We start from the raw sequence: 23419 nt of genomic DNA, 5'->3' as shown, positions 1-23419 counted from the left end.
TGTTGAAATTGAAGACAAATTCCACTTCAACTGATCAACACAAGAAATTTGAGGGTAAAGGTACACATCTTCTTATACATATAAGGTATACCGACTTTTCGTTAATTCGATAGTTTTAGCTAATTTATTCAACAGAAATGACTTAATTTGTTATTTAGTCTTTTTTGGATTTATAACTTTCCTCCAGAAAATTCCCTGTATATATCTTCTATACTTATAAAAGAGTTGAGTAATGATGACTGACTCACTGACTGATAATCAATGCCCACACCAAACGGCTAAAGCTAGAATCTTGAAATTTTGGGTGAGGGTCACTCTTGGTCCGAAGGTGTCAGATAAGGCTGGATTTTTGGAAATTCGAACTAGAACGAACTAAAAGGTACTAAATATGGTACCCTTTGTATTAGGCAAACGCGAAGAGCTAGAATTCTGACATTTGGAATGAAGTTCACTGATGTACAGTTAAAAAGGTGTACCAAAGGGTTTTTGGAAATTCGAACTATAAGCGTACGAAAAGTACTAAAAGTTACTAAATTTAGTACCATTTGGTATTACTTAAACGGATAGAGCTAAAATCTGAAAATTTGGAATGAAAATCAAGGTTTAGAAGATGAGTTGATATAAGGAGGTGGTTTTGAAAATGTGTACTAAATGGTACTAAATTTGGTACAATTTGAATTTGGGAGAACCAATAAAGTTAGGAATTCTGAAATTTGGAATTACTATTACTGTTGGAGTGTAGGTTTGAGATATGGAGGTAGTTTTCGAAATTCGTACATATGGGTACGAAAGGTACTAAATAGTACCAAATAAGGTACAATTTGGATTTGGGGGAACGGATGGAGCTGGAATCCTGAAATTTAGAATTAGGATTACTGTCGGCGTGTAGGATGGAGGTATTTTGGAAGTTCGTACTTTTGGGTACGAAAATTACTAAATGGTACCAAATTTGGTACAATATTAATTTAAGTAAGATTACAATTGGAGTGTGGGATCGGGGTACTTTTGAAAATTCGTACTTATGGCTACGAAAAGCACAAAATGGTACCAAATTTGGTACAATTTGGATTTGGATGATCGGACACATTTGGAATCCTGAAATTCGAAATGAAGATTACTGTTGGAGTGTTGGATCGAGGTAGGTTTGGAAATTCGGACCTATGGGAACAAAAAGTACTAAATGGTACTAAATTTGTACAATTTGGATTACGCATCTGTAATCCTGAAATTTGGAATTAATATTACTGTTTGGGTTTAGGGTTAAGGCAGTTGTGGAAATTCGTACTCATGGGTACGAATAGTACTAAATAGTACCAAATTTGGTACAATTTGGATTTCGGTGAACGGATATAGCTGGAATCCCGAGTTTTGGAATAAGGAGTACTGTTAGAGTGTAGGATTGATAAAGTTTTGGACATTTTTAGGTATGGGTAGGAAAAGTAGTAAATGGTACTAAATTTGGTACAATTTGGATTTCAATGATAGGATACATTTGGAATCGTGAAATTCAGAATTAAAAGTACTGTTGGAGTGTTGATAGAGGTAGGTTGGGAAATTCGTACTTTGGATACGAATAGTACTAAATTGTACCAAATTTGGATTTGGGTTATCGGATGTATCTGGAATCCTGAAATTCGGAATTAAGCTTATTGTTTGAACATAGCTCTGCGGTAGTTCTGAAAATTTGTACTTATGGGTACGAAATGGTACCAAATCTGGTACAATTTGGATTTGGGTGAACGGATATAGCTGGAATCCCGAGATTCGGAGTAAGGATTACTGTTGGTGTGTAGGATTGATGAAGTTTTTGAAAGCACTAAATGGTACCAAATTTGGTACAATTTTAATTTGTGTGATCGGATACATTTGGAATCCTGAAATTCGGAATTACGATTACTGTTAGAGTGTTGATAGAAGTAGGTTTGGAAATTCGTACTTTGGATACGAAAAGTACTAAATGGTACCAAATTTGGATTTGAGTGATCGGATATATCTGGAATCCTGAAATTCGGAATTAGGCTTATTTTTTGAACTTAGCACTGAGGTAGTTTCGAAAATTTGTACTTATGGGTACGAAAAGTACTAAATGATACAATTTGGATTTCGGTGATCTGATGCAGCTGCAATCCTCAAATTTGGAATTAAAATACCTGTTGAAGTGTAGAATTGAGGTAGTTTTGGACATTTTTGGTTATGGGTGCGAAAAGTACTAAATTGTAACAAATTTGGTACAATTTGGATTAGAGCGAACGGCTATAGCTGTAATCTTGAAATTTGTAATTGAGATTACTGTTGGAGTTTGTTTTGGAAAGTACTTATGTTTACAAAAAGTACTAAATTTGGTACAATTAGGATTTGGTAGTCTTAGGGGTACGAAGATGGTTCAATTCGTGGTACAATTTTGTATTGGCTAACGAATAGACCAGGATTCGTGAGATTTAGAATTAAGATTACTGTTGTTATTTGATAATAACATCAGATTTAGGAAATATGTACCATAAATATACGAATGGTAATATATCGTACAGGATTTGGCACAATTTGTTATTTTGTAAATGGAATTTTGAAATATTAGGAGGAGGTTCGTATTTATATGTAAAGTAGAGCTAGAAATGAGATAGAGCTAGAAATGAGGATCGCGGTTGGTGGGTTAAGCCGTCTTGGCGCTGAGCACCCCAATTAAAATATCTCAACAATTATGGCTGGCTCTTGATGTGTAAGCGTGAGGAAAATCGGACGTATGTGTACGAATAGTACTTACATGAAAATAAATATCAATTAAAATAGGTATTAATACAAAAATTTGTCCATGTTCACCGTTTTATCTATATATATAAAAGAGTAGTGAGGTGAGTGACTGACTGACTGATTGACTGACTGATTCATCAACGCCCAGACGAAACGGCTGAAGCTAGAAACTTGAAATTTTTAGTGTGGGTTGCTGTTGGTGTGTAGGGGTGAGATAAGGCTGGATTTTTCGAAATTCGAACTGGAAGGGTACGAAAAGTACCAAAAGGTACTAAATATGGTACCCTTTTGTATTACGCAAACGCGTAGAGTTAGAACTCTGAAATTTGGAATGAGGGTAACTGATGGAGAGCTAGAAAGATGTACCAAAGGGTTTTTGGAAATTCGAACTATAAGTGTACGAAAAGTACTAAAGGGTACTAAATATAGTACAATTTGGATTTGGGTGAACGGATAGAGCTGGATTCCTGAAATTTGGAATGAATATCACTGATGGAGAGTAACAAAGAAAAGTTTTACAAAATTCGAACTATAAGTGCACGAAATGTACCAAATGGTACTAAATTTAGTACAATTTGGATTTGGGTGAACGGACAGAGCTGGAATCCTAAAATTTGGAATGAGGGTCCGTGATGAAGAGTAACAAAAAGGTTTTTGGAAATTCGAACTATAAGTGTACGAAAAGTACTAAAGGGTACTAAATATAGTACAATTTGGATTTGGGTGAACGGATAGAGCTGGATTCCTGAAATTTGGAATGAATATCACTGATGGAGAGTAACAAAGAAAAGTTTTACAAAATTCGAACTATAAGTGCACGAAAAGTACTAAATGGTACTAAATTTAGTACAATTTGGTTTTTGGAAATTCGAACTATAAGGGTACGAAAAGTACTAAATGGTACTAAATTTAGTACAATTTGGATTTGGGCGAACGGACAGAGCTGGAATCCTAAAATTTGGAATGAGGGTCCTTGATGAAGAGTAACAATAAAGTTTTTTGGAAATGCAATATATAAGTGCACGAAAAGTACCAAATGGTACTAAATTTAGTACAATTTGGATTTGGGTGAACGGATAGAGGTGGAATCCTGAAATTTGAAAAGAGAGTCACTGATGAAGAGTTACGATGAAAGGTTTTTGGAAATTCGAACTATAAGGGTACGAAAAGTACTAAATGGTACTAAATTTAGTACGATTTGGGTTTCGGTAAAAAGATAGAGCTGGAATCCTGAAATTTGGAATGAGGGTCCTTGATGAAGAGTAACAATAAAGGTTGTTGGAAATTCGAACTATAAGGATACGAAAAGTTTTAAATGGTACTAAATTTAGTACAATTTGGATTTGGGTGAACGGATAGAGGTAAAATCCTGAAATTTAGAATGAGGGTCACTGATGGAGAGAAACAAAGAAAGGGTTTTGGAAATTCGAACTGTAAGTGCACGAAAAGTACTAAATGGTACTAAATTTAGTACAATTTGGGTTTGGGTGAACGGATAGAACTGGAATCCTGAAGAATGGATGGAATCTCTGATGAAGAGTAACGATGAAAGGTTTTTGGAAATTCGAACTATATGGGCACGAATGGTACTAAATTTAGTACGATTTGGATTTCGGTGAACAGATAAAGCTGTAATGCTGAAATTTTGAATGACTACAACTGATGGAGAATAACAAAGAAACTTTTTTGGAAATTCGAACTATAATTGCACGAAAAGTACCAAATGGTACTAAATTTTGTACAATTTGGATTTGGGTGAACAGATAGAGCTGGAATCCTGGAGTTTGAAATGAGAGTCGTTGATGAAGAGTAACGATGAAAGGTTTTTGGAAATTCGAAACTTCTAAGGATACGAAAAGTACTAAATGGCACTAAATTTGGTACGATTTGGATTTCGGATTTGGAATAAGTATCACTGATGAAGAGTAACAATGAAAGCTTTTTGCAAATTCGATCTATTAGGGTACGAAAAGTACTAAATGGTACTAAATTTAGTACAATTTGGGTGAACGGATAGGGCTGGAATCCTGAAATTTGGAAAGAGAGTCACTGAAGAAGAGTAACAATGAAAGGTTTTTGCAAATTCGAACTATAAGGGTACGAAAAGTACTAAATTTGGCGTTCGGTGTAGGAACAAAGCTTGAATTATATAATTTGGACAAAAACTACGAAATGGATAAATATTTGTTATGAAGATCACTCTGAAATTTGTGATAAAGTGCGGAGATTGAAAAATTGTACTGAATATTGTTCTATTGATTTTATGTTAACGCGAATGCGTTTCTAAATAATGTACTGGAATTATATAGTCAAACGTGACGTATCTTTCCAAAAAATGTTGTATGTTAATTTGAAATTGTGGTCCAATGCGACAATTTTGTTAACTATAAAGATTTTACCCCCTGATAATAAAAAGGCCTAAATTGAAATGCACCAAAAAATTACCGTTATATACGGTTGACATACCCGTGCACATTAAGTAAAATTTTGTTTAAAATAGTTTTTTCTAGCCTTTCTTGCCACAAATTCCGAATTTTGGTTGGAAAATGGATTGAAGTATGAATTTTTAAATTAAACTTTTATATCCTCTGAGTATTCAAGGTCCAAATTTAAAGAAAATTGGACAATATAGATTTGTTCTATTTTTAAAATACCATAAGTCAAGGGGTACCGTTATATGGGAATACACGAAAACGTGGATTTTTGTGGCCGTTTTGAATACCGAAAATTAGGTTCGTAGAATTCGGCATTCGTAGAATTTTCCGGTTCTTGGCGAAACCGCTCAAGCTAGAAGCTTAAATTGTTGTGAACGGGTGAGATAAAGTTTAGTGTTTGGAAATTCGTACTGGGTGGGAATGCTGTGTTAGTGAAGGGGTAAAACCAGAAGTCAAATCTGAAATTTGCAATATGAATCTCTGTTGGTGCATGTCTGTGATATGTGGTGGTACTTTTGGTAGTTCGAAATAAAAAATATGGTAGCTGTGTAGGGGTGCAATACGGCAGATTTTTTTTTTGGAAATTCTAACTACAGTGTACAGTACTAAAAGGAATTAAATCGATTAAATGTTGGTATTAAAAATATGTTTTAGTACAACAGAATCCATTCCATTCCATTGTCCATTGCCGCATACGAAGTAGCGGGCATTTGCTAGTATTATATATTTGTTTTGTTTATCCTTTCCGCATACGAAGTAGCGGGTACTTTGCTAGTATTATATATTTTGAAAGCCTTACCACATTATTCATCCGGAATAACTGAAATTTCGTTTTTAGTCTTCGCTTGGGGTAGGATTAGGTAATGGAAAACAATAATCGATTTTTCGACTTTTCGATTTTAGTCTAAAATTAAAAATGCGATTTTTTCGGTCTTGCAATTGTTTCAGTTGTCTTAAACCCCGACTTTTGACTTTTTATAACCGCAGAAAATCGATTCGTCGATTTTTGAGTTTTCTTTTGAAACGGTAAAACCGATAATTCAACAATCTATAGGCAAACTCGAAAATCGATCAATCGATTATGCGATTTATATACTTCTAACACTGTGAACCGAAATTTTGGGGGGTGGAAAATTCCTATTCGAGATGAAAGCACTTGGTGAGTATATACAGAACCCCGAAGGACAGATTCGCCGTGACTCAAACTTTCGCGATATGGCGTGATGAATATTTGGCTAGAGACCCTAAAAGCCATCTGGAATCAGCGTTATATCTTTGTTCGCTGTTGTTTAAGCTTATATTTAAGATGACATGTCTTCAGTCAAATTAAATGAGGATTTTTTTCGTAGAACATTTCGACCTTCTAACATGCTTTCTTCAATGTCCTTTTCGTCCTTTATTTCAAGAACCGCAATAAAAGTGGCACAAGATGACATTTTCCAGCTTCGGAATATTCTACAAAAATGTCGCTCGGAAGATTTTAGGTACGGTTCCCAAAGACATAAAATCGATAAAATCATGTTTAAGCGGTCGTTTTTCACTTTTACCCGAATCTTGCTCAGACAGCCCTATATCTATTTATTTCAATACATTATTGTTAACCTATTGATGATCTAGAATTCTCGGAGTCATTAAAACAGTTGTATCATGTTTTGCTAAGCACGTTAATTTCATTATTTTTTGGAATAAATATCCGAATATCCGAATTATAGAACCGGTTATTCTGATATTAAAACCGAATTTTTATCCGGTTTTTATGAACCGAATAACCGTATATGTATATTATTAGAAAGCTATTAAAATTGTCCAACAGATATGACTAATTTGCATTAGACGTTTTAAGCGGTTATAGTGCTGGAACAAAAAACCCGTATTTTTGAACCGTTTCTTAACGTTTGTGAGGATACATTTCTGTGCGTGAAAAAAATTATGATCATGACCTGGGGGGTGGAAAATTCTTTTTGGAGGTGAAAGGCCTTGGTGTGGACATACAGAACCCTGAAGGGCAGATCCGCCGTGAGTCGAACCTTTGTGTTATGGCGGGTTGAATTCTGGGATGGTGACCCATTATTGCAAGCGTAAAAAGTTACGTAACTGAATTTCAAGTGGGTTTAGGGTGCTACTCATTTGATTGATCCTCATTTGATTTGACTGAAGACATGTCATCTTAAATAAAAGCTTAAACAACAGCGAACAAAGATATAACGCTGATTCCAGATGGCTTTTAGGGTCTCCAGCCAAATATTCATCACGCAATATCGCGAAAGTTCGACTCACGGCGAATTTGTCCTTCGGGGTTCTGTATATACTCACCAAGGGCTTTCATCTCCAATAGGAATTTTCCACCCCCCAGACTTTGAGCTCCATTTTGTTGCACAGTGTAATTTTAGAATTTCCCAGCAAAAAAAAAAAAAAAAAAAAAATACATTAACAAATATTGGGTTATATAGAATTTTTGGCAGTCGTAACTATTTACATAGCCCCCTACTACCCATAATTTGAACAAGGGTATATTGCACTGAATAACTAGTTATTGTATAACCCGTAGAATAACTAAAATAACAGATGTAATTCAGGTATTCCATTTGAAATTCAGATATTTTATTTGTATTTCGGGATTTCCATTTGAAATTAAGGTATTTTAGTTGCAACTCAGAAATTCTATTTGAAATTCAGATATTCCATTTGAAGTTCAGATATTTTATTTGTAATTCAGAAATTGTATCTGAAATTCCGATATTGTTTCTTGATTTTATCGACCTTTCGAATTTATTAATAAATACATGTTTTGGCTCGAGCTCGAACAAAAACGTGTATTTATTAATGAAATTCCGATATTTTGTTTGTAATTCATATATTCCAGGTGATGTTTAGAAATCACATTTGATGTTCAGAATATTTCATTTGAAATTCAGAATATTCACAGTGCGCCTTAATTAACTTTAAATATAAGGTGCTTACACCTAGGAAGTTTTTTGCGGATTCTAAAACAACAATGTTAATAAATGAGAAAAAAATCGCCGGAGGTCACGATTTTGCTTGGAAACCGCAAGTCTTATCGAACTAGTACTAAAGAAAATGTAGTAGCAGTGAAAATTCTCTACAAGATTTAACTTCGTGATATTTTCGTAAGTTTTACCATTTTCAAATTGGGACAATGCTTTGACTCTATTGCCTTCTTATAAAACAATCATGTACGGTGCGCCTTAACTAAATTTTAATGAAAACCGGATACACCTGGGAAATTTTTGCGGATTCTAAAACAACAATGTTTTTAAATGAGAAAAATCCAAAATCCGAAGGGGAAAAAGCCTATTGATTTTGGTGATGGTCGGATAATATTTAGGGGTCGAAATGGGCAAAAATCTTATTTGGAGAAAAATTCATATTTTTTTCAAAAACTAATATCCCACCTTCTATAAGGGTTATACTAAAAGCAAAACCTGACAATTAATGCAGAAAATATCACTTTTCTGTCGTAGATGGTAAAACAACGTAGATATCACAACAGTCGCAAATAAAACCAAACTTTTAAATTTTGCGATTTTAGATATAATGACGAATATCAGGCCTTGGTTTGGGACTTTCCAAAAGCAAAGCCTAACTGTGTAAGTAGTAAATCCCATCTTTACAATGATGCAAAGTCGATTGACGTAGGTGACCAAATAACGGAGATATAATCGCTAAAACATCCAATTTTTCTATATTTTTGAAATCACGCTACAGGTCGCAATTTTGATCCGACCGTCATGAAATTTTGGTGGTAAATTGGCGTCCAGGAGGGGAAGAAGACTACTGATTTTGGTGATGGTTGGATTGGTGCCGTGACAAAACTCCCAACGGACATAACTCCCAAAACTCCTTTGGTTTGCGGACATAACTCCCAAATTTTTTGGGAGCTATATCCGACCCCCCCTTTTCGGACATAAGTCCCAATGTGACTTTGCGTCAATATAAAGGACATCTTTTCTTCTTCCATTGGCGGTCTTTCCTTTTTGAAAACTCCTACTAGAAGCGGAAATATTCGCATAAGAAAAAAAACGTTGACTTTTCTCTACATAAGCTTTTCGCTTATTCCGACTCCTGAATATAATCCGACCATCACCAAAATAAATAGGCTTCTTCCTCTGTGGGACCCGCATAAAATTCCAAAAACTTCGTGACGATCCGATCAAAACTGCGACCTGTAGCGTGATTACAAAAAAAATCGGAAAATGGGATGCATTACCGACTATTGCGATGTCTCTGTTGTTTGAGCAGCTACGACAACCTATTTTACATCATTGTAAAGGTGATATTATCCACTTTCCTTGCCAGGATTTGCGTTTGATACACCTCTTAAGGAAACAGAGATATTAGCTTTGAAATAAAACGTTGACCATTCTCCAAATAAGTTTTTGCCCATTCCGACCCCTAAATATTTTCCGACCATCATTAAAATCATTAGGATTCTTCCTCTGTGGGACCCCCATTAACCCCCATTTCGTGACGATCCGATCAAAATTGCAACTTGTAGCGTGATTACAAAAAAATCGGAAAATGGGATGCATTGTCGACTATTGCCATATCTCTGATATTTTACCAATAAAAACATTGGAATTTTTTACAAAAATAATTTCACAATTTGAGAAAATAAAAAATTTTCGAAAAAGTATTCAAAAATATTTTCACAATTTAAGGAGATAAAAAGTCACAAATATTTTTGATAAAAAAAATCGCGCGAATTTTTACAAAAATATGTTCACAATTTAAGAAGATAAAAAGTGTTTGTAAAAATATTCAAATACTTTGTGAAAAACGAAAATATTTTTGAAAAATAGCGCGATTTTCTTAACAAATATTTGTACAATTTAAAACTTCTCCTACCTGCTACTTACATAATTTCGGGCATAATTTCGTTTTTAAATAATTTTATGAATTCAGTAGGATTTTGTGTATATTTCGGTATTGGTTGGCACTTAGGCCTTCTCAAATGTATGATTCCGCTTACATTCCAAAATTTAAAAGAATGTATAACTATAAATTTCAAAATTAAGCAAAGAAATAATTTATAAATTCAGAAAAAAATCGTTGGGAGTTATGTCCGCGATTTTTTGGGTGTTATGTCCGCTTTGCTTCACGGACATAACTCCCAACGAATTTTGGGAGTTATGTCCGCAAAGCGCAGCGGACATCACGCCCAAAACCATTTTGGGAGTTATGTCCGTGAAGGTTATGTCCGGGCACCGGATGGATAATATTAAGGGGTCGGAATGGGTAAAAAACTTATTTGGAGAAAAAGTCAACGTTTTATTCCGAAGCAAATATATCAGCTTCTATAAGGGCTATACCAAAAACAACACCTTACAATTAATGTAGAAAATATCATCTTTCCAACGATGTAAAGTAGGCTGTCGAAGGTGGTCCAACAACGAATATATCGCAATAGTCCCTAATGAAACCGACTTTTCATTTTTGCGATTTTAATTATAGTTACGAATATCACAGTTTTGGTTAGAAACCTTCCAAACTCAAATTCTGACTATGAGAGTAGAAAAGCACATCATTATAATGGTGCAAATAACGGAGAAATTACAATAGACGCTAATACATCCCATTTTTCCATTTAGTTTTTAATCACGCTACAGATCGCAATTTTGATCGGATCGTCAGGAGGAAAGCCTATTGATTTTAACGGAGAACATTCAAAAGTTTTATTGATATGTCAATATATCCGCTTCTAGTATTCCAAAAGGAGAGCTCGGGGAAGAAGGTTAGATTTCCTTTACCTCAACATAGAATTTATCAACATAAATAGATTATCAACACTTAAGATATTCTGCTTCTCTAAGGAGTAACCTTAACTAATTTTTATACCCTCCACCATAGGATGGGGGTATATTAAGTTTGTCACTACGTTTGTAACTACTCGAAATAATCACTGTAGACCCCACAAAGTATATATATTCTTGATCAGCGTGCAATTCTACATCGATGTAGCCATGTCCGTCCGTCTGTCTGTCTGTCCGTCTGTGGAAATCACTCTAGCGTCCGAACGGATTGACGTAGGTTGATGAATTTTTGGGAAAATATGTTATATTTACGTAGGACTTTTGGTATTGAAAACGTATGTAGGTCCACGTTTTGGTATAGCCCCCATATAAGGTCCCATATAAAGTACGCGTCATTTTAATATATTTTGAATGTATTAGACCCATTTGACCACAGAATTGGTTGTAGTTTGGTATTTTGTGTCTTCAGAGGTCAGAAAACATTCCTACTAAAGTTGGGTTATATAGGTCCACGTTTTGGTACAGCCCCCATATAAGGCCCCTTATAAAGTACGCGTCATTTTAATATATTTTGAATGTATTTGACCCATTTGACCAAAGAATCGGTTATAACTTTGTATTTTGTGTTTCCAGAGGCTAAGAAACATTTATACCATAAAATGTTTATATAGGTCCACGTGTTGATATAGCCCCCATAATACAATATCTCCCGATTTTCGATATTTTGAACGTTTTAGCCTCATTATCACATCGAGATGGCTGAAATTTGGTATTTAGTCTTCTTTAGGCGTATAAAACTTTCCCCCAGAAATTTGTAGGTATAGGTCCACGCCATCATATAGCCCCCATAGAACGGTACCTTCCGAATTTCGGTATTTTGAAGGTTGTGGCCACATTAATTCACCGAAATGGCTGAAATTTATGGTGGAGGGTATAAAAAGTTCGGCCCGACCGAACTTAACGCTTTTCTTACTTGTTCTTATTTTTATATGTTCGGCCTGGCCGAACTTAATGCCGTTCTTACATGTTTTTCTATTTGCATTTAATTGAAACAATTTTAGTTTAGATTTCCGTACTTTTTTGATTTTATTTTTTATTTAATTCGATTTAAACGTTTATTTTATAATATCCAAATATATGTAGTTGATACAGTTGAAGACATTCAGACATTGAGGTTATTTTGCTGTTGCTCGAGTTTAGAAAAGAACGTTTGGTAATTCAATATGGCTGTTGTTGTGGCTGAGGTGGACTTTGTAGATCACTATCCAAGTCATTTTTAATGTTGCATAATCGATGACAGATATGTTTTGTTGGATAATTTGCAAGGGTATGAGAGCGGGTCCATCTGTCTAAACAATAGGAATATTGGCAGGCAAAATCAAACCTGTGGTCATGATCAATACTGCAAAATGGTTCACATCTTTTAAAGGCATGTTCTGAGGTCCTTCTTGAAGCCACTGAATGTAATATCTGAAAAAGAATTAAAAAGTAGTGATATTAAAACTTTAAGAAAGGAAGGATATAATGGAATTGTTGACAATTATTTGGAGGGTAAGAAAAGAATATTGAGCGCACAAATTCATTTGATGTAGATTTTAGTATTGTCCTACACTTATAGATCGAATTTCAAAAAACCCTTTTGTTGCATCTTTCTCACTCTCCATCAGTGATACTGATTCCAAATTTCAGAATTCTAGTGATGACTGCGTGACAGACATATCATCGGACAAACGAAACAGCTGAATCTAGAATCTTGAGGGTCACTCTTGTTCCGAAGATGTCAGATAAGGCTGGGTTGTTTTGGAAATTCGAACTAGAATGGTACGAAAAGTACACGCAGAAAAATGTATGTTAGAAATATGTTTGGATCCAAACAAATATATGTTTGGGACCGGTTGCAAACAAATATATGTTTGGATCCAAACATAATATTTTTGGGTCCAAACAAATATATGTTTGCAACATTTTGTAACATATCTCAATTTGATATGTTTGGGTAAAACATATTTTTTATGTTAGAACATTTTTTTCATGGGTGGAGAGAGGATGTTTGTTAACGAGGGTAATAACAGTGCTCTCGCGGCTGTGGAATGCTGTTTTATAATAAAGAGTTGTGTGTATTGTATAATAGAAGACGTAGAAGCAAAGAAGGGGGCTTTGGTGGCATGTATGCGTCAAACTCGTGTGTTTCTTGTTTTGTTGTTGTTAACCAAGAAGAAATTATATGAATTATATTTTTTTCTTTCTTCAGTGTTTTAGTTGCCTTTGTAGAGCCAAGACGGTAAAGTGAGTGAATAAATCAGTGTTTTGTGTTTTCTTAAAGAAATTGTGCTTTTTAGTAAATTAAATGCCCAATACATTTTATAATTGAATCGGAAAGTTGAATGGAATTATTTTATTGGACAAAGAAGAAATCGCATTTAATATTGGTAATTACATACATACTTATGTATATTTGAAATATGGCATATCCATATTTATTTATTACATTACATAATCATTTGATTCTAGATGCCGATTCCCCGCTGATGATTTCAACTATGAGGACAATTTGTTTTATTTCACAACTAAGGAGAAGCGTTCAACTACGTTTCTATATATTTTTATACCCTCCACCATATGGAGGGTATAATTAAATTTGTCATTCCGTTTGTAACACATCGAAATATTCGTCGGAGACCCTATAAAGTATATATATTATTGATCAGCATAAAATTCTATGTCGATTTGACCATGTCCGTCTGTCCGTCCGTCCGTCAGTCCGTCCGTCTGTCTGTTGAAATCAAGATACAGCTCGCAATTTTAAAGATAGAGAGTCAAAATTTGGTACAGAAGTTTTTATTACTTGCAGGATGGTTGGTATTGAAGATGGGATATATCGGTCCACGTTTTGATATAGCCCCCATAGAACGGTACCTCCCGATTTTCGGTATTTTTAAGGTTTTAGCTTCATTATGCTACCAAAATGGCTGAAATTTGCTACGTAGTCTTCTTTAGGGGTATAAAACTTTCCCCCAGAATTTTGTCGGTATCGGTCCACACCTTCATATAGCCCCCATAGAACGGTACCTCCCTATTTTCGGCATTTTGAAGGTTTTAGCTTCATTATGCTACCAAAATGGCTGAAATTTGCTACGTAGTCTTCTTTAGGGGTATAAAACTTTCCCCCAGAATTTTGTCGGTATCGGTCCACACCTTCATATAGCCCCCATAGAACGGTACCACCCGATTTTCGGTATTTTTAAGGTTTTAGCTTCATTATCCTACCAAAATGGCTGAAATTTGCTACGTAGTCTTCTTTAGGGGTATAAAACTTTCCCCCAGAATCTTGTCGGTATCGGTCCACACCTTCATATAGCCCCCATAGAACGGTACCTCCCGATTTTCGGTATTTTTAATTTTTTAGCTTCATTATCCTACCAAAATGGCTGAAATTTAGTACGTAGTCTTCTTTATGGGTACAAAACTTTCTCCCAGAATTTTGTCGGTATCGGTCCACACCTTCATATAGCCCCCATAGAGCGGTACCTCCCTATTTTCGGCATTTTGAAGGTTTTAGCTTCATTATAACACCGAAATGGCTGAAATTTGGTACTTAGTCTACGTTGGTGGTATAAAACTTTCCCCCAGAACTTTGTCGGTATCGGTCCATGCCTTCATATAGCCCCCATAGAACGGTACCTCCCGATTTTCGGTATTTTGAAGGTTGTGTCTTCAATATTCCACCAAAATGGCTGAAATTTGGTATTTAGTCTTCAATGTGATATAAAACTGTTCGACAGAAATATGTCTGTACAGGACCCCGCTTTCATATTGCCCCATTTCTGGCTAAAATTCATCGGTATAGGTCCACGTTTCGATATAGCCCCATAGAACGGTACCTCCCGATTTTCGTAATACAGAAGATTGCGACGTCAATATCCAACCGAAGTGGCTGAAATTCGTTATTTCGTCTTCCAAGAGTTATAAAATATTCCAGAAGAGTATTATCAGTATAGGTCCACGTCTTCCTATATCCCCATAGAAGCGTACTTCTTGATTTTCGGTATTTTTTAAGTTTTAGCCACATTATCTTACCGATATATAGGAAATTTGGTATTTAGTCTTCTTTGAGCCTAAAAACTTTCCGTAAGAAATTTGTCGGTATAGATCGACGTTTTGAAATAGCCCCCATAGAATGGTGCCTCACATTGTTTTACCGAAATTGCTGAAATTTAGTATTAAGTCTTCTTCATACACAAAAGGAAACAAATTATTCCATTTTACTTCAATACAACTTGTGGTGGAGGGTATAACAAGTTCGGCCCGGCCGAACTTAACGCCGTTCTTACTTGTTCCTTTTTCTTTTTTAAAGTGTGTTATGTATTTTTTTGGAATTTTGTATGTACCTATTTGTTTGTTGTTCTTTTGTCTTTCAATAAAAAACCACAACATTTGTGTGTATACTATAGAGATAGCCAGTGAGTTTTTACTGAGAGCAAGTGAGCACACCTTTTAAAGTGTTTTACATTGAATTTTACGCTCCCTTGCTCTCAGTAAGCGCCCACTGGTGCATGTGTTTGTTTTCTTGTGGCTTTTGGGTTTGTATTTTTTACACCCAAACATAAATATCTTTGCACCCAAACATATATATCTTTGCACCCAAACATATATTTGTTTCCACCCAAACATATATTATGTTTGGGACTGTTGCAAACATATAAGACGGTGGTTTTGGAAAGATATACACTGGGGCGTCCCAAACAACAACAAAAAACGTTAACCAGTGCCACCCAATCTATTTTTGTTTCCGTAGCAAATTGCCTGGGTCAAAGTTGAATTTTAATGAAAATTCTCTAAAAGCCGTGATTATGGTCCTATCAATGAAAAGACTTTGACATTGATGTGGCTAAAAAAACAATCTTACAAAAAGTTGTGAAAATCGGATGGGATTTTGATGTAGCATATCTGACCGAATTTTGTTAGATTGGGCTTTACGAGTATATAGTCATATCGAAATCCGATCCGGTTTTCACAAAATTTTTTATCTTGAAATTTGGAATTAATATTACTGTCGGAGTGTACGATTGACATATGATGGTAGTTTTGGAAATTCGTACTCATGAGTGCGCAAAGTAGTAAATGGTACTAAATTAAGTACAACTTGGAGCTGGAATCCTAAAATTTGGACTTATGATTATCCACCAAGATTGAGATATGGAAGTAGTTTTGGAAATATTTACGTGTGTGTACTTATTTGGATTTGGTTTAACGGATAGTACTAAGTGGAACTAAATGTTGTACGACTTAGTTTAGATCGAACGGATAGAGCTAGAAATCTAAAATTTAGAATTAATGTTACTGTTGGTGTGTAGGACTTAGATATGGGTTTAGTTTTGGAAACTCGTAATTATGGGCACAAAAAGTACTAAATTTGGTACAATTTGGATCTTAGTGAATGGATAGAGTTGGAATCCTGAAATTTGGAGTGTAGTACTGAAATATAGAGGTAGTTTTGCAAATTAGTACTACATTTTGTACAATTTGTATTTGGTTGAACGGGTAGAGTTAGAAACCTGAAATTTGGAAGTAAAATTACTGTTGGAGTGTAGGGATGACATATGGAGGTAGGTTTCGAAATTCGCACTTATGTCTACCGTAAGTGTTAAACGGTACTAAATTTGGTATAATTTGTATTTGGTTGAACGGATAGAGTTAAAAACCTGCAAATTTGGAAGTGAAATTACTGTTAGAGTGTAGGGATGAGATATGTAGGTAGCTTTCGAAAGTTGCACTTATGTCTACAATAAGTATTAAACGGTTCTAAATTTGGTACAATTTTGATTTTGGAGAACGGATGGAACTGGAACCAAGAAATTTGGAATTAAGATTGCTATAAGAGTGTAGGATTGCAATATGGAGGTAGTTTTGGAATATCTTTCTTATGTGAATGAAAAGTGCTAAATGATACTAAATTTGGTACAATCTGGATTTGAGTGAACGGAAAGAGCTGGAATCCTGGAATTTAAAATTAAAATTTCCCATGGAGTGAAGGATTGAAAATTGAAGTACATGGAACATGTTTTCTATTTAATAATCAAAAATGGTTCTAAAATTTACAAAAAGAAACATATTCCAGCCGTTAATTAAAGTAGGTACATTTAATTTAGGCAAAAAAAATGAAATTTTTGCTAAATTAGATAGGTTTAGCACAATAGGTATATCAATAGCATAAACAATTTAAGTTAAACCAGACATTTTTCTCACATTAACCCACAACACCTCTATCATGGCGTAGCCGCCCCACCCCCTACATAGTTCATAATATGATTATATTGACATTTATAATTAATTTTATCATGCAAATTATTTGGATTTATATTCTTCAGTAGTTACCTATTAACGGTATAAAATATAATTTTGATATCACAAAAGGTATACAAGATATCACAAAATATACCTACCATGAATATTTTTCGCAATACCCCAAAAACATGAAACCGTGTGCATCAGCAATCATATATTTGATACAAATGCCAATTTTTGGGAGATGAAAGATCTTCGTTCAACTCACAATTTTCCCTTTAACGGCATTTCTGTAGCAGTTATAATTATCAAGAAAATCGGCGCTGGCGAAGGCGCCCCAGTGGCGAAGCCGCCCCATGTTACCATATTTGTCTGCAAGCAGTCCCAAACATAACATATGTTTGGGTCCTGCAAACAAATATATCTTTGGGTGCAAACAAATTATATGTTTGGGTGCAAAAAAACACATGTGCGCTTACTGAGAGCAAGGGAGCGTAAATTCCAATGTAAAACACGTAGACAAGTATGCTCACTTGCTTTCAGTAAGCGCTCACTGGCTATTTCCATTATATACAGACATTTATAAATGGTGGTTGTTTACTGAAAGGCAAAGCAGCAACAGACACATAGGTACATACAAAATTCCAAACAAATACATAACACTCTTTAAAAAAAGAACATGTAAGCAAAGGCTATAGTCGGACGGGGCCGACCATGTGATACCCCACACCACAACCTCTAGGAATTAGCTATGTGAAACCACTTTGCACGCTGAATGTCCGGGTGTGATTCCCAGGCCTTGCCACATCAAATCAAACGGTAATGCTGCCGATACATTTTGAGTATTTCAGCCATGAAAAACTTCTCTACAAGTGACAACTTAGGACTCGTCTTTTGGATTCGGCGATATAAAATACGTCACATATCAATTACATAACATGAATCCATTGGTATAAGATAAGCCTCCCTTGTCCCTATTGTGATATTTGTGGAACAATTATATAAATTATAAATTTCTAATTCTGGGCATTTCGAAAAAAGTTCATTGTTCAAATAATTTGCATGCAAACAAATGTATAAATCCCAAAATTATTCATATTCAATTACACACCAAGTAAAATAGTATAAGTCAGCTCCGCTAACGGTGATATATGTATGTACCTTCAGCATCTGACCAAAAAAGAAACAAACACAATAATTATGCTGTATAAAAATATATATGTTGTATTTTGTAGGTATCGTAATGTAAGGCTATGCCAAATCAATTGTAGTATGCTAACTTTTGATTTTTGAAAAAGTTTGAGAATTATTTTTTGGAAATTTTGGACCATTATCTCAGGAAGTATGGACTTACTCCAGAAAAATTGTACCTTTGCAATAGGTACAGTGAAAAGAACCTTCTTAAAAACAATTCAAATAGATCCAAGACCGCTCCTCAAACTGAACTTTTCCTAAATTTTGTGTAGGAGGTACTCGAAGGACGGGACCGATATAGTCCATATTCCAACCTGATACATTACTAAATGAAATAATAAGATGTGCAAAGTTTGCACCAATCAGAAAATCCCCTTGAGAGTTATCTTGCGGATTTGCCATTTTAGTTAGGTTTCTTGCTTCTTTTCACGGTTTCATGGACCTTTTCAGACATAATATCCGGAGGTATGGACTTGCCATTGAAATTGTACCATCGTAAAGGGGGCCGCAAGGACAATCTTCGATAGGACTCTTAAATTTCACTTTTCCAAATTTTGTGTGGGAGGTACTTGAAGGTGTGGACCGATATAGTCTTACCCGATCTATATCTGGAAGGAATAATAATATATGGAAAGTTTGGTCCAAATCGATTTCGCACTTCGACAGTTATCGTTCACACAATTTTTCAGAAAATTTTTTAACTTTTGTGGGGGAGGTGCCCCATGGAAATTAAACTATGTTTGGGCAAAAAAATCCGAAGCGCAAAATTTGGTTCCAATCGGTAGATGCGTTCGGGAGTTATCGTGCGCACCAGTCAGCTAGACAGTAAGACAGACAGATGAACGGACAGGGCTAAATCGACTCCAAATTGTTTGAAGCAAATTTCGTCCAAACATACTTGGGGTCTAAAACCATTTTTTCGATGGGCACATCTTTGGTCGTATTTTGTATATTTTATATCCCATGCTGCAATATTTGTATAAAAATTCAATTGGGCAACTGAACTGAAAATTTCTCTGTCATGATTGAGACACTTTGTATCATGGGAGGAAATTGTGGTTCTATACACAAAACCCATTATATATTAGGCAGTAGGCCAGTTATCTAGCAGACACGTTATTGCAATTTGCATCAGGGGAAATATCAGTATTCGTTTTCCCTTATGAAGGCTACTTTTCCGGTATGTGCCCTCCAGGAATTAAAATATGGACCAAAAATAAAAGTTGTATATTTTTTATATAAAAGTAATGGTCCATTTCACCCGCTAAATAATATCGGATCATCATCCAAAATTGTAGGCATCTTCTTCGACCTAAACCCTTACCTCGTGCAAAATTTCGTGACTATTTAGCTATAATTGCGACCTCTAGTGTGGTTTTGATCATACTTCAAACAAAAAACTGGATATATTAGGCTGTAACTCTGTTATCTGAGCACGTAAATCAACGTAATTGGCATCAATGGAAAGGTCAAGCGTTCCTCTTCCAAGTATAGCTTACTTGCCCTGAATGTCTCTTCCGGGAAAAAGATATAATTTTCACACAAAAATTGTGGTCCATTAATATTATCTGATCGTTATCTCTAATTGCAAGCTTTTTCTTTGTCATATACTCTTACTTTATTTACATTTTCTAGGCGATCGGTCTATTACTGCGAACTACAGAGCAGCTACAAAACCGAATAAAAATTATGTTTTTGGTCCATTTCACCCGCTAAATATTTCACGATCATCACCAATTAAAATAGCGATCTATTCTAATGTGAAACCGACCTCCATACCAATTTTCGGCACGATCGGCCCATAATTGCGGCCTGGAGTTTGATTACAATTTATAGTGGACAGACGGACACACGGACGGACGGACACACATCTCAAAATCGCTTTATCGCTTTGCCGACAGAGATATACCCTCAGCCTATGTGAATTGAAATATTAATCTACGGACAGATCGAATATATTTCGGGTCTTTTCAGAATTTTGTAGCCATTTTGTACCTTTCAACTTGCCGACGATAATGTGTATTAGGCGTAACGTTTTGCGGAGGGGCTACTTAAAGGAATAGACGACATAGGAAGTGGATCTGATTTTGAGAGTCGTATCTTTTTGATATATATTGGGCACACTAGTCATTTCAGTGGGTCATCTTATAACTTTTGCACCAGTATGCCAGGAAGCATGGACTTGTCCACGGAGAATATAATATGACTGGGATTTTTCGCGGTGTTTCAGGCTATTTTCTCAGGAAGTATGCACTTCCTCCACATGAAACTCGCACCGTCGTATAGGGGGCGGTGAATACAAGTTGCTACAACAAAAACCAAAGCGATTCCAGACCAGGCCCTAAACCGAACTTTTGTGTAGGAGGTACCCGAAGGAGTTCACCTATCGAGTCCATATTGGAACCTTATCTAACCCTGTTAGAAAATTTTACGATATACAAAGTATGTACCAAATCGGTTACTCCCTTCAAGAGATATTGTGCGCACAAATTTTCCGAACAATTTCGAACTTTTGTGGAGGAGGTGCCTGAAGGAGTGGACCGATATCGCCCGTCTTCGAACTTAAACTAAGTTTGGACAAAATATTACGAAGGTCAAATTTTGAACCGAATCGTTTAATCCGTGCGAGAGTTATCGGCAGGACAGGCAGAAAGACAGACGGACATGGCTATATCGGCTCCAAATTGTATGAAACACTTTTCGTCCAAACATACGTGGGGTCTAAAACTATTATTTCGATGAGGCACATTTTCATCGTATCAAAGTGTATATAAAGGCTGAGGGTATAAAAATATATGGAAACCTCGTTTAACGCCTCTCCTTAATAAACACATTTTTCTCAAAGTTGAAACCATCAGCGAGGAAACGGCATCTGGATTCAAATGATTATGTAATGTAATGAATAAATATGGATGTACTGTATTTCAAATATACATATGTATGCACGTAATTACCAATATTAAATGCGATTTCTTCTTTGTCCAAAAAAATAATTCCATTCCCTTTTTTGATTCAATTATAAAATGTATTGGACATTTAATTTACTAAAAAGAACAATTTCTTAAAGAAAAGCGCTGATTTATTCACTTACTTCACCGTCTATACTATACGATGGTATTTAAAAAACTGAAGAAAAAAACAAGATATTTCATACCATTTTTTTCCCTCTTCGCTTGTTACGTTGGTTAACAACAACAAAACAAACACCAAAGCCCCCTTCTTCGCCTCTACGTCTTATATTATAACATACACAGCTCTTTATTATAACACAGCATTCCGTGGCCGCGAGAGCACTGTTGTTACTCTCTTTGACAAACATCCTCTCTCCACCCATAAAAAAATATGTTGGTACTCAAACAAATAAAATTGAGATATGTTACAAAATGTTGCAAACATATATTTGTTTGGACACGAACAACTTATGTTTGGATCCAAACATATATTTGTTTGCAACCAGTCCGAAATAAATATTTGTTTGGATCCAAACATATTTCTGACATATATGTTTCTGCGTGTACTTTGAAAGATTTTAAATGGCTTCACTTTGGTATTTTGGGAGGTATAAAACAGTTCTACAGGACTCAATGGGTATAAAAGTCAAACTCGAAAATTTAAAAATATGGGCTTATTTTTTGTTCAGGGACACCGTAACATACATCACGATATGTGTTATTATGAAAGGGGTTTCTACCTACGTTTTCTTCCTGAAGTGGTTGTTATATTGTATTTCGGATTCTCAATGGATAGAAAAATTCCATGCAGACAATAATTAATATATATTTTGGCATATATCCCATATCATATGATACCTCTCGATTTAAAGGTAAGATTTTAATTTGGAATGGCTGTAATTTCATATTTCGAATTCTCAAAATGCAGAGGTCTCATTGATATCAAATGTTGTACCATTGCAGCATATGATATATTCTAAGGTATTTGTGAAACAATTATTATATTATTATTTAAGCTTGGTGTGATACGGTACCAAAATCCACAAAGCTATTTCTTACAATAAATTTATTTGTTCCATAAAAAATTTCAATTTTTGAAAAGCTAGTTCCCAGTTGTAAAGGTGTAGGGTATCACATGGTCGGCCCCGTCCGACTATACTTACATGTTTTTTACTAATTATTGGAACTTATTCCTAAAGTTCATAACTGTTGAATATTTTTTACTTAATGTTTTATTAAAAACGCTGATGCGGACCAAACAAAAGTTTGTAATTCTTGTCAAAGCTGTTACCTTTTACGTTTGTAGGTCTTGTGGTTTTTTTATTTTCTTTTTTGGATCATTTATAACCGTCTTCGTTATGATTTCAAAATATGTTTGATTTCATTTTCAATTGTTTCGTCGATTTTGTTTTTTATTACATGTTAAAATATTTTTTTTCGATCCCGACATTTTTCTTTCAAGTTAGCTAATGTATTTATGTTTTTCTTTATTTACTGTTTGTATATTTATATTTATTTTATTATGTTTTGTAATAGTTGGATTTATTTTAGTTGCACTTTTAGTTTATAAAATACACATCATTAGTTTTTTCTTCAATTATTTAGTGGGAGTTATTCTTAATTTATTTATCCTTTTGTGTTTCCCTTTCTTATTTTCACTTTTATTTATTTGCTAGCAACAATGTTTTCGATGAAGCCAAAAACAGCTGAACTCTTCCTTGTATATTTGGCTGTTCAAGGCCAGAGGAAGGATTTGCATAAAAAAACAAACCTCTGTATATCACTACCGTATCCTCTGCTGGTTCGTAGACCGGGTATCGGTAATCACTACAAACACAATAGCTTTGATTGTCTCCACTCTTACCCGTAAGACCCTCGAGAGCGTATATTTTTGTTTTGCTTTCTACATAAACAACGTGCGACAGAACAATCGCCTTCATCGACTGCCGAACAGAGACTAAATGGTTGGCTGCTTATATTAGCTGCAACACTACTTGCGTACTCTCTTCGAGTGTTCTACAAAATTTTGGATAAT

General features: G+C 35.0%; 1 long non-coding RNA gene and 1 pseudogene across 1 annotated transcript; both read right to left on the bottom strand.

Moving 5' to 3' along the window:
* Positions 1 to 23419, bottom strand: part of LOC141403036 (uncharacterized) — a 1250555-nt pseudogene that overhangs the window by 221224 nt on the left and 1005912 nt on the right.
* On the bottom strand, positions 12022 to 23343 carry LOC141402108 (uncharacterized). Its single transcript, XR_012412529.1, has 2 exons — positions 23249 to 23343; positions 12022 to 12424 (listed from the first exon to the last, which is right to left on the bottom strand). It is a non-coding gene; the product is annotated as an uncharacterized lncRNA (long non-coding RNA).

This window comes from Musca autumnalis, unplaced genomic scaffold, assembly GCF_047663935.1.
Source record: "Musca autumnalis isolate F117 unplaced genomic scaffold, ASM4766393v1 scaffold_4, whole genome shotgun sequence".
Classification (NCBI taxonomy): Eukaryota; Metazoa; Arthropoda; class Insecta; order Diptera; family Muscidae; genus Musca; species Musca autumnalis.
This window is presented reverse-complemented; position numbering and strand designations above follow the sequence as displayed.